The sequence below is a fragment of the Psammomys obesus genome, unplaced genomic scaffold (assembly GCF_907164565.1).
Source record: "Psammomys obesus unplaced genomic scaffold, mPsaObe1.curated_primary_1811, whole genome shotgun sequence".
NCBI classification, from domain to species: Eukaryota; Metazoa; Chordata; class Mammalia; order Rodentia; family Muridae; genus Psammomys; species Psammomys obesus.
The window spans coordinates 32,351-45,549 of NW_026596452.1; the positions used below are offsets into that span (position 1 = coordinate 32,351).

A 13,199-nucleotide genomic window follows, 5' to 3' on the forward strand; every position below is an offset into this window, starting at 1 on the left:
ACCCTGAATTTGTAAACTGTAAAACTGTATTTCTTGTTTGGTTTTGTTGAGCTCTAACACACACCTTTAATCAAAGAACTTTCTGTTTATTGTAAACAGGTGATTATTGTGAGGTTCAGTGAGCCATAGCTCACACCTTTAATACAAGAAATGTACAAAATCTGTACACAGGATTTAATAAAGTTAATACTAGGGCAAGAAGAAGAGCAAGAAACCAGATGACAGGGATTAAAGAATAGGAGGGACTTTAAGTTGAGAGGTATCTAAAACAGCATATAAAAGTAGAAGGAGCTTTAGCTCTCTAGCTCTTGAGATTTAGCTTAGGCTTTAGCTCTCTAGCTCTCTGACTTTTGGGACTTTTTGAGCTTTGAGCTAGCAAGTCTTTGGCCTTTTCCTTCTGGGCTGTCAGCTGAGCTAATGAGCCCTTTAGGTTTTTTTCTATCGGGATGTAAGCTGAGAAGAAAGGTCAGCTGGGTGCTTTCTCTGCCTCTCTGAGCTAGCAGGTTTTCACCCCAGCATCTAGATCCTGAGTATTTCTTGGTAAAATAGAAAGGTTGGAATTTTCATTGTTTGTAACAACAATTTTGGCACTCCAAAGGGTGGCATGACCCCGCAGACAGAGAAATCATTCCAGCTAAGGACAGACTAAGAAGCTATCACATTTGGTAAGTGTTGTTCTCCATTCAGTGGAGTCTGCAGCTCAGTTTTTGGATGGAGAACGGGGGTTCCACTTTTCTCAGCAGCATCTAGAACACTTTAGGGCAAGGCCTGAATGTGCTAGCATGGAATGGAAAGGTTTTCCATGGATTTTACAGTTTAGCTTTTTTAGACTGAGATTGCTGGTGGCAGTGGAAACTCGGGCATTCCAAAGCCTACGGTGATACCAAAGTGTTACAGCTCCTGGTTAAGCTGCTGTGCTGAGCATGGCAGAGGTGCAAGCCAAAGCCCATGCCTGGTCAGCTTGCAGCAGAAACCCAGGGCCTTCGAGGCCCAGGCCCAACAATGCCCAGGCCTAGCGGGGTGGGGGGTAGGCCCAGTGAGATAAGACCCAAATAAAGTCTCAGAAGGCCATAGTGAAAGGCAGATGGTATCATGCCGCATGCAACACCAGCAGCATGCACCCCCAGCATGTTTATTTGAAATCAGGGATTTATAAACTTTTGAGCAATGGGAGGGATTTTGAGAGTAAATATTTTTGATTTGCTGGGTTCAGGGGCTCAGGAGTACTTGTTTTGCAGGTAGTGGTACAATGCCTCATTTTAACATGGACCTATCACAAGAAGAATATAGTATCCCTAATATCCTAGGGATAAGGGGAAAATCACCAAGTACATTTGAAGGTCACTGCTGAAGATTAAGATCCATAACAGGTTGGAGTATTTCTAGGAATTCCCAGAAGCTTCCTGGACCAGTTTTGTTATCATGAAAGAGTCTGGCCTGTAATCTTCCCTGAGGGCTATGTGATGTTTCTTTCAATATCTGGGGCCACCCAGACCAGGGGAGACTTTTAAAACCTCACTGAGAAAAGGGAGTCTACCATCATAGATTGAGTGCAAACAAATGGCTATTCAGAGTTAGCAGACTTCAACCTAATTAAGCAAAACCCCACAGGTAAATCATCTGGGAAATCCTCAAGCAGAGAATTAAAGATGGAAAGTAGCTGGAATTTAATAGAAGGCTTTAGGACCCTGTACAGTGATATTCTAGATGGCTTGAAAAAAAGAAGCAGAAAATGAAAAGCTAAATGGCTTAGCTGAAATTACCCCCAAACCAATTATGATTGTTATCATTTTGGTATTTTATACTTTATTCTTAATAACTATAATGGCTCTCTGTAGTCGCTCAAAGAAAAAGTAGATACAATCCTTAGAAGGGAAATTAGAGAGACTTATAATTGAGAATAAAAACACTTAAACACAGACAAAAGGATTTAGACAAACCTTAGATTTATAAATAAAAATAAGAAAAATTCTCAGAAATAGACAGAGGATTTTAGATGAGAACCTACCATGCCAACACATAATGAAACTGAAAAGTTGTTAGAAAACCAGCCTTAGTATATCTTACTATACAAGACATACCAGAAGATAATAGGTACCCCCAAGGTTATTATGAATTTAAATGGCATCCTGTAGACATATTAGATTTAAGGAGATTTAAGGAAGCAATCATCTCCTATGGTATGCATTCATCTTCTGTTAAGCAAATGTTAAATTCATGGTCAACTCAAAACAGGATTATCCCCCAAGACTGGAAAGAATTGACACAAGAAGTACTGGAACCTGGGCTGTGATAATGGCTACCACGGTGGAAAGAGGAAGCAAAGGCAATAGAACAATGAAATCAGGCTAGAGGTATTGATATCTCTCAGAATCATTTGCTAGCTGAAGGTTAATATGCTGATTTACATAGGCAGTTTGAATTGGATGATCATACCTTGGAACCATGTCATCTAGCATTTTTAAATGCTTGGAATAAGTTTGAAGAATCAGGAAAGAAGTCTGATTCATGTACTAAAATTATACTAGGCCCAAAAGAAGCCTTCACTGATTGAAACTTTTGCTTTTCAAAATGCTAATTCAAAATGAAAAAGAATGATTAGACCTTTAAAGGTAATATTAACACAAGTAGAGGAATAGGTTAGAAATATGGCTGATATTGCATCTCATGTGATAGGAGGCATAGTCATATGAAGGCCCAATCATGCGTCTTCTAGATATGAGCCCTTGGTGTCTTCCAGATTTACCCTTCCATGATGGGATTTGAGTACCATTAACTGTATTGCTCCCAAGTGTTTCTTCATCAAAACTAACAAGCAATTTAAAATGCAAGGCCCAAAAGTAAAAAAGCAAAATGACTTGGGGCCTAACAGTAGTGGGTTTAGCAGGGGACAATTTACTGGTATATCACTTGGCATTATAGAAACCCACTTCTTTTGCCAAGGAGCCTCGCTTGATTTAGCATTTCAGTCTGATATTAGCCAAGAAATTTCTCTTCTTCTGTAACTTTCTTCAAGCTGACGTTAAGATGGAGATATAGGTGGCCCAGGAAGACTACAGGGCTAGTCAAAAGCTAGACAATGGGGCATCATCTAATTAGCGACCCAATTGAAGAGAGAGGAAGTCATCACATCGGCTGTACTGGATTACTTCAGCTTTCAGCAAGTCTAGAGTTCAGCTTGCAGTCCATAGCTGATCCCTGAATAGAGTTTGTAAGCCAGATGAAAATCTGCTGAGACAAATTAAGAATAGGGACAGAAGCTAAAAATTGTCTAGTAAGTGGGAAAACGAGGAATCCCAAGACCAAAGGAAAAACTCATCAGGGGTCTGTTTGAGCTATGCCAGATCCAGGTCTCATTACTTTTTGATTTCCTGAAACTCATATTAATTTTAGTTTACAAAAGTAAGTATATTAATATTATCATTGTATTAATATCCATAGTTTAGAAAAAGCAGTCAACAGGTGTCTACAAGACAGCAGGAGTAGGATTATACCATTAAGACCTACTAAAAGCTATGGATTTTTCAGAGAAATACATATTATACAGATGCTTTTAACATGATGAGAAGCACCTTTAAACCTATCTCCAGAAGACAACTAAAAGGAAATTAAAATCTCAAGCTTGTGACTGGATAATAAGCAGTCTGTGCTCCATCAGCTTATTAGAACTCTATTCATCAATGTTGTAACCCTGAACTTCTGAAATCTTATAACAACGTAAATACAACAATAGCAGAGAGGGAGGAGAAATCTAAAATATCTCTCATTTTTTTTCTTTTATTGATTCCTTTAGTAGCATGAATAAAGTGTGACAATACTTTGTAAACTAAAATCATGTGGTAACTACTGAGGGACAAGAAAAATGGGTTCATAACTTGGCATAACAGTTTTCAAAATAGCTGTTTTGTCATCAACAACTGTAATCTGGTACTATCTTCAACTGGATCTCATATAACAAAACTATGTCTATCTTTAGTTAATCACAGTATAATCTAGCATTAAAGTACATGAAATGGAAAATGTGTAGACATTGACCCAGGAAACAGAAAGAATCCCAAAACAGTGAGCAGGTACTAAAATCTGCCATGCAGATAAAATAAAAATTAATTATATTGGGAAACCTCTTTTTCCCAAAATTTATCTAGGTACTGTTTTCACTAATTTCTCATGAATGTAGATAATCATGATAATAAAAAATAACAATTAATTGACTGTTTAGGAAAAAATAAATTCATTCCTTATAACCTATATAAAATTAATTAAAAATTGTTACAAAATTAGCTTAGTTCTCTCATTCTTTATTATATGAAAACAATCTTTGTCTTTTATTATTTATATTCAGTAATTCTCTACTAGATAAATTCTAATCTCAATGAAAATTTGATTCAGCTCTTCAGTGGCTTTGCATAAAATAAAGCACACCTAAAGAATTCCCTGGGGATACTGCATCATCCTTTGTTAGAGTTTATTGCCTATTTGTAGCTTTGAAATTAATGTGTGTTCAGTAAGAAAACATTCTCAAATTTTTCCATAGTTAATCTTTTACACCAAAGTTTTTCCATATAAATTTTTATCTTTGAATTTCTCAGAGTGTATATTAAAAGATTCAACATGGGAGTGATAACTGTATAAACTACAGTCAGGGACTTATCAATAGGAAAGTTGAAGACAGATCTAACATACATGAAAATACAGAGAACAAAAAAGAGGACAACCACTATGATGTGGGAGCTGCAGGTAGACAGGGCTTTGTGCTTCCTTTCCTCACTATGAGTCTTAAGAGAGTTTAGAATAATCCCATAGGAGACTAGAAAAAGGATAAAGACTGTCATACAAATTGCTCCACCATTGGCAACCACAGTGAGGCCAACTAAGTAAGAGTCAGTACACACTAATTCTAATAATGGGTACGTGTCACAGATAAAGTGATCAATAATATTGGGGCCACAAAAAGGGAGGGTGTAAACAAAGATAACTTGAACCAAAGAGTGGGCAAAACCTCCAGCACAGGCTACACCAAATAGGAGAGTACAAACCTGACGATTCATGACAGACATATAACGCAGGGGTTTACAGATGGCCACATAGCGATCATAGGCCATAAAAACCAGAAGGAAGACCTCAGCACCACCAAATAAGTGCTCTACAAATAGCTGGCCTATGTAAGAAGAAACTGAAATTGTTCTTCTGTTGCAGATTAAGTCTATAAGCAACTTGGTTGAGAAGGCAGTGGAATAAATAGCATCCATGAGTGACAAACAGGCAAGGAAAAAAGTATATTGGGAAGCCCAGGGAAAGTCTAGCAATCACTGTCAACACAATGAGCAGGTTGCAGACCATTGTCACAATGTAGATGAATAAAAGCATGGCAAAAAATGCTTTTCTCACAGCAGGATCCCGAGTGAGACCTAGTAAGATAAAAACATTGTTGCTCTGTCCCATTTAATCTGTCCCAGTTAATTGGGAGTAGATCCAGGGGTAAGAACTAAAGATAATACCAGCCATGAAATTGTAATTGTGGCCAAGAATCATTTTATCAGGGACAACGTCTTTGTTCTCTTTATCTAGATGTAAATCCCAAGTGATTTTTTTAATTTTTATTTTTTATATTAATTAGTTTGTTTACTTTGTATCCCAGCTGTAGCCCCTCACTCATTCCCTCCCAATACCACTCTCCCGCCCTCATCTCCTCCCTAACCCTCCCTAAGTCCACTGATAAGGGAGGTCCTCCTCCCCTTCCATCTAACCCTATTTTATCAGGTCTCATAAGGACTGGCTGCAGTGTCCTCCTCTGTGGCCTAGCAAGGCTGCTCCTCCCCCCAGGGGTGGGAGGTCAAAGTGCCAGCCACTACATTCATGTCAAACACAGTCCCCATTCCCTTTACTAGGGTACCCACTTGGATACTGAACTGCCATGGGCTACATCTGAGCAGGGGTTCTAGGTTATATCCATACATGGTCCTTGGTTGGAGAAACAGTCTCAAAAAAGACCCTTGTGCCCAGATATATTTGGTCCTTTTGGAGCTCTTGTCCTCTCCAGGTCTTACTAACTCCCCCTTCTTTCATATGATTCCTTGCATTCTGCCCAAGTTTTGGTTATGAGTCTCAGCATCTGCTTTGCTACACTGCTAGGTAGAGTCTTTCAGTGGCCCTCTTTGGTAAGCTCCTATCCTATTTCTTGTTTTCTCCTACTAATATCTCCCATTTTTAACATGCCTTAAATTGTTTCCTTATATCATAACAACTTATATTCACATACCTTAAAACACCTACTTAGACCCTCTAATCATCCTTGCATTTACTAACTTTGAAACATCTTCCTAGACCCTCATTTTATTTACATCCTCATAACTTAAACTTTCATATCCTCAGACCTTACGTAAACTTTACATCTTTCTATCCAGTTATTCACAAAAGACACAGGCAATTAACATGAAGCCTGTAAGCAAGGCAAACCTGTTTGCCTTTCTAAATAAGATTTAGTACCTAGTAGTTCTTACTAGCAATGAATTGACCAATAAACTAACAGTGGATCTATTTGTCTGCTCTTCAGCTGAAAAACTACCATTACCTTAGCTTAGCTATCAATATGATCAGAGATCTCAGAAGGATAAATTATAATCTAAATAAATGTACCAATCAAAATGACAGAGACGACTAGTCAGTACACCACCTAGGCAGTTGTCCCTTGCTCCTGTGCTCTCATGACATCAGGAAGAGAGGCAGTCTGGCCATCAGGCACAAAAGATGAGAGACTGTTTCTGTGGGAAAAAGAATATGAGAGATTGATCTCATCTTGTCTTCAGCAATGTGAAACAATGACTCTTCAGATGTTTACAGTTTTGTCTACAGTTAGGGCTGGGTCTTACCGGTGGGCCAGTTGGGGCAGTTTTGGCCCAGTGGTTACTGTACCACAGTCCAGAGTTGAAGTCATCTATCATGCCCAAATTTTCTCGTAGACCTTGGGGAGCTACTGCGAGGATTTTGGGACTCTCTGTCATAATAAGCTTACATATGTTAAAATGCCATATTCCACAGATCTCTGACAAGCTTGAGGGCCAGCATATGAGTTACTCTTTGTCTATCTTTAGTTATCTGCTCAAATTGTATTATGTAAAACAAAACGTTTTAGAAATATGCTCTAATTCTGTCATATTCCTTAGATAAGTGTTTTAGGACTATATCCATTTCAAGTAGATCTACACAAGCAAACTTTGTAGTTACTCATCCTAGACTTAAAGTTGAAAACATAAACAAGAGACTAGGTAAGCTCAGTCTTGTAACAAACTTCAGTCATTAGTATAACTTTAAATATATTTCTGAACTAAAATCAAAGAAAAACTTTCAATCCAATACAGTTCATAGAGGGGCTGGCAAATCTTGCTGATCCTACCATATCATATTATTAAGACTGAATGGCAAAAAGCTTAAAGGACAAAAGTTTCACTTTGCACTAAATAGAGAACTGAACAGAGATCTTTAAGGTAGCCCTTAAAGACGACTGTAAGACCACAGCTCCACCTTCTTTATCCCTGAACTAACATGGCAGCTAGCCATGTGTTTTTACAGGCTGTGGCTGGCAATTTAAAATATAACCATTAGGTGTCGCTAATGACACTGGGGAGCATTTACAATTTCCCATAACCAAGTTTTAACATTGTAATCAAATAAGTTTTAGAACCAACTGCATAATAGAACAGTATAAAACAATTTTAAAACTGTACTTGAACTCTTCTGGCCACACCAAACCTATCAGCAAGAAACAGCATTAATCCATTCACACAGGAACTGGCAGTCAGGCACACACTTCAAGTCAGCCTGTTAATCTGAATAGACCTTCACAAACCAGAGCTGAATCACACATAAAGCATGCTGCAAAAACACAAACCTGTAATATATATAATCCATAGAGACATTATTATAAAATACCTGATTATTATAAAACTTTAAAATGTGTCATAGCCTTAAACATATTTTTAGAAGAAATCTGTTTTTGCAATATCAAAATAAAGTACCATTTTTAGGAATACCAATTTAAAATAATACTTGTCTTCTTAGTCTAAAAGGAGATAGGATGATAAATAGAATTCATCATGACTAAGAGGCTCTGTAATTTTTTTCTGCCCTACACCATACCATGTGGCAATTTCAAGATGGCAGAGTCACATCACATGACGGGCCACATGGTTGCTTTTTAAAAACATCTGTGCTTCTAGGCACACATACATTTGTTCTAGACAAGAGTTTGAATTTAACCTTTAATCATATCCAATAACTGTTAATCTGTAACCAAAGCGTACAGATCATGTTACCCATTTATGATCAGGCAGAATAAACATGTAATGGCCATACATACATTTAAACAGACAGACACACTATTTTTAACTCCATCCAGCTGTAATTTCAAGCACTTTGGTATCTCTTAAATCTACAAGGGAGTTTGGGATTTGCTGGCAGTGTGTCCAGGGGTGTCACACGATACAGCCATCCCCTGGCATGCCTCACCGTCTCTGCCCTCTCATGTTGACCCCGGAAGAGTAGTAGGCACCACCTCATGGAAGTTTACCATTGCCATTTTCCCCCCCAGAAGGCAGGCTTGCACAAGTGGAGCTCTTCTAAGCAGTGAGAACTCCCTCCCTCTGCCTTCCAGGTGGAAATGGGCCAATCAACCTGGGAGAGCTCCCTCTGCCCACCCAGCTCTTGGTTGTTCTCTACCTGTCCCGCCCTGAGGCATGCTCTGACCAATGATCAGAAGTGCCCCAGCTTGTAGTGGTGGGATCATGGGGCAGGCAAAGTCACTGTGGTGCACAGCCAGTTGGTCAGCAGCCTACTGAGACCACCATAAGCAAACAAAACCATAAAAGAACAACACAAGAAAACAATGTACTGGTACAACACTGGCAAAGTGAACAGAAGAAGAAAAAACAAAACAAAACTCAGAATAGTGGTCTGTCTCTCAATGGGCCCTCCAACCTGTTCCATTAGGAGTAGCCTGCCCCGAAATCAGGCTCCACCCAATTACACCAGAGCTTGGAAAGGTAGCATGTCATTCCACTAGACCAGAAATTAAAGCAGTTGCAGAGGCGACAAGCCTGGGGTTCTGCATATTATAGCCATACTGTGACTGAGGCCTCCTCGCCTCTGTCACCAGAGCCCATTGAGCATGGCTCGAGCCTTTGATCCTTTTTTAAAAATATGGCCTAAGTTTAGTGAGTTCACTGAAGATTCTAAAGCCTTTACCGTTTCTTCACAAAACCCTTTCCTCTAATTTTCACAATGTCATTTCATAATGCTTTCCTGCTTGTCATGGAGAGACTACATTTGTGTAAATATTGTGCTTCCAGGCCCTTTAACTTTAGACTGAAGTGTGGTTGATAAATCCAGTAATGCTCCATTGAAGAAAAATGATTTTCCCTTTCCCAGCAGGTATTAAGTGAAAACAGCTTTTGGGTTAGAGGTGGGATTTTGTATCTACTTTCTCTTATTGGTGCTGGGATTTTGTCTGAGTTGAACTTGTGTAGGTCTTGTGCATGCTGGGCACCTCCATAGTACAATCTAGAGACGAAAAAAAAAAAGGTAAAGAAAGACAGATAATAGAGTCTTGTATTTCCAATAAGACACTATTGATAATATTATCCTATGCCTAGAATTATTGTTCATTAACTGCTGACAGTCCTTGAAAAAGTGTAAGAAAACTGAAGCTGTGTAAAATAAAATAGAAAGTAGTTAGAAAATTGATTACTTACTGTGTTGATATAAGCTTTGAGGAAATATATGCATTCAAAATCACACCTAGCATTTTGGAGTGGGCCACTACTGATCAATGTGCCATTCACTGAGATGGAATTTAGTGGAGAGAGACAAATAGGTTACAGAAGAAAGAAAAGTAGACAGGTAATAGGTAGGTTTGGAACTATTATTAAGTTTTAGATACCCAAGATGTTCAGTTGACACTGGGCCTTAAGAATATTGTCTGAGGCAGTTCCTGTTTCCCTTTACTAGGGTACCCACTTGGATACTGAGCTGCCATGGGCTCCATCTGAGCAGGGGTTCTAGGTTATATCCATGAATGGTCCTTGGTTGGAGTATCAGTCTCAGAAAAGACCCCTGTGCCCAGATATTTTGGTTCTGTTGCTACCCTTGTCTCTGACATGAACTCAGTGTCTAGCTCTTTGACTGCCACCCTTGGATGGGGGAGCAGCCTTGCCAGGCCACAGTGGAGGACAATGCAGCCAATTCAGATGAGACTGGATAAGCTAGGGTCTGATGGAAGGGGAGGAGGACCCCCTTATCAGTGGACTTGGAGAGGAGCATAGGAGGAGATGAGGGAGAGAGGGTTGGATTGGGAGGGGAGGAGGGAGAGGACTACAGCGGGGATACAAAGTGAATAAACTATAAATAATATAAAAAATAAAAATTAAAAAAGAATATTGTTTGGGTTTCCTAAATACATGAGAATCATCAATATATGGATGACAACAATGCAATGGGGATAACTGATATAACCAAGAAGTGTGTGAACTATAAAAAATAAATGCAGCATTACCTGTAATCCCAGCACTCTTGGAGGCAGAGGCAGGAGGATCTCTGTGAGTTTGAAGCCAGCCTGTTCTACAAAGTGAGTCCAGGACAGCCAAGGATATACTGAGAAATCCTGGCTCAAAAGAGAGAGAGAGAGAGAGAGAAGGAAAGAAGGAAGGAAAGAAGGGAGGAAGGGAAGGAAGGAGAGAGAGAGGGAGCAGGGAAGGAAGGAAGAAAGAAAAAAGACAGAAAGAAAGGAAGGAAGGAAGAAAGAAGGAAGGAAAGAAAGGAGGGAGGGAGAAGTACAGGGCAAGGGTCCATGTAGTGTGAACACTCCAAAGTAAGTGAGGTGCCATAGAGATGGTAGGTTAACCTGGTCAATGCAGTATCTTTGGAAGACTAGATTTTAGAAAACAAGGGGTTTAAACAAGAGAATATTCATTGTATGCGTTTTGCAGAATTGAATTATAGCAATCACTGAAAAATAGTTGTCTTAGAAACATTGTTGAGAATTTTGTACGAAATGGAGAGGTTCAAGTCTGTGTGGTAAGGAGGCTGGAAGTGCAGGGTTGAAAAGGATGACTTTGGAATATTTTGCATGAAAGAAAACTTTAGGTTCTCTAAATGATGTTAATAAAGAACCAGGGAGCTAGGGTGGTGGGGGCGGGGAAGGGGTTGATGATGAGAAGAGTTCATCAAAGGAGAAAAAGGATATAGCATAGCAGACTCAAATCACCAGGGGGTGCTGCTGCTTACTGTTGTCGTTGCTGCTGCTGTTATTTTTTGCTGCAAAATCATGGGAGAAATGATTGGTGAGGAACACAATAAAGTTTTCTTTTTTCTTTTTCTCTTTCTTTCTTTCTTTCTTTCTTTCTTTCTTTCTTTCTTTCTTTCTTTTTTTTTTTTTTACATAGCGAAAGCACAAAGGATTCTTGTCACTGAAATTCTGTTTTGTCTCTGAACAGGTGACATTAAATGCTGAGACTCAGTGGGGAGATAGAGGGAAAAGCTTAACTCCTCATTTATCCTGCTTATTATACTGGCAGATTACTTGTGTTGCCTTTCATCCTCTCGTTTCCCTATATTATAATACAGTGTTCGATGTTATTTATGAGTTGTTGTCCAGACCTAAAGGCAGACGTGGCGAATTACAATCAGAACTACTACTCCCAGAGTGCAGTATGGGTCCTGGGAAGTACGGAATGTTGCGAACGTCTCAAGTCCCGCCCTGTAGCCTGCTCCCATTGGAGGAGAGCTCACGTTCCCAGGAGGCCACGCGTAGGCGGGGCGCTGTACACGGAAGCTTGTGGCGTCAGGTCCCATACATCTCTGGTTTCGGGCAGTGGGCGACTCTAGGAGGACCTGCGTCCCTTGATCACAAGCCCGATTGCACACTAGAGGGTAACTGGACAGGTAAATGGAGTGGGGCATTTTCTGCAGGAGGTGAGGAGACACTTGAGAGATAGAGAGACAGAGGAGGTGTAAACTAGAAGGTGCTAGGGTGGAGCAAAAGGTAAGGCAAGGGTGATTTTGATTTCTCTGTTGTCTACAGTTCTGATTGTTAAGCAGTTGCAGTTTGGAAAAAGTGTATTTCACAGTGCTGAAGAGGTCTTGGGTTAATGTCAGAACGCGTCATTTAGGTTGACATTACAAGATGGGAAAATACTAAGTTTCTCTCACTCGCCTTCTGCAGACTTTTCTGTAGCCAAAAAATCTCTTTCACCCATGTTCACCGACATCACTCTTTGCTTCATATTTTTCTTCTGTCTGTCCAAGCGTCAGTGTGAGATCCTAACCCCCATACACTCTTACCAGTATTAATTGACCTTTCTCTTTTTAAGTTATAGTAGGTAGCAGATCTCCTTTTAAACCTATTTTTTGAGCGTGTTACTGTCTTTTTATTGACGGCCAATATTTACCAAATTGATCATATACATCATTCTTTGGTAATTATAGCTCTGAATCTCATAACCAATGAACTGTCAAGTCTTTTTCTTTAGATTTTATTCATCACACTCAATAATTTGCATCACCATTCTCTTTGGGAAATTTCTTTCCCTTTGAATAGCTATGGCTGGAAGCAATGTAAATTAAAATATTTATTAAAGAATGAATACATACTAGGTGCTCCTTTGAGTGCATGGGACACATTGGTAGCAAACAAGGAATAGGAGGTGACTAATATGGGAAATTACATGTTTGGGGAACAGAAATAAATAGGAATAATAAATCAATATGGTGGTATATGTTGGTTAAGGAAAAACTTAAAAGGTAGTTTGCCTGACAGAATAAAATCCTGTCCTGAGAAATTGAGAGGGATTGGGTTGAACTTCAGATCATTTTCCAGAAACAGTATTTGTGATAGCAACAAGAGTAATCTTGGTCTGTAGCCTGACTTGTCATAACCCCTCTCTCCTTTATAATTTTTCTATCTGTTCCAAGGTTATTGCATCACAATTTGTGGTTTTTCTGCCATTGATTTATTTCCTGCTATATTTCAGAGTAAAGAATTGGTGACTGGATAACTACCAATGAACAGTCTTACCTGAATTAGGGAGAGAGTTGGGTAGTAAAAAAAAAAGAAAGAAAGAAAGAAGGAATTAAGAAAAGAAGGAAGGAAGGAAGGAAGAAAAAGAAAGAAAGAAAGAAAGAAAGAAAGAAAGAAAGAAAGAAAGAAA

General features: G+C 39.2%; 1 protein-coding gene and 1 pseudogene across 2 annotated transcripts in view; one reads left to right on the forward strand and one right to left on the reverse strand.

Annotated features, from left to right (window-relative positions):
- Positions 1–1,254: 1,254 nt before the first annotated feature.
- LOC129669883 (olfactory receptor 4A16-like) lies at positions 1,255–5,442 on the reverse strand (annotated as a pseudogene).
- A 6,372-nt stretch (positions 5,443–11,814) lies between these two features.
- The window catches only part of Vamp7 (vesicle associated membrane protein 7), a 38,081-nt gene continuing 36,696 nt past the window's right edge, over positions 11,815–13,199 (forward strand). For both annotated transcript variants that reach the window (XM_055598273.1, XM_055598274.1), the window contains exon 1: positions 11,815–11,934. The gene's annotated coding sequence lies outside the window, so the exon portion shown is untranslated. The remainder of the gene's footprint in view (positions 11,935–13,199) is intronic.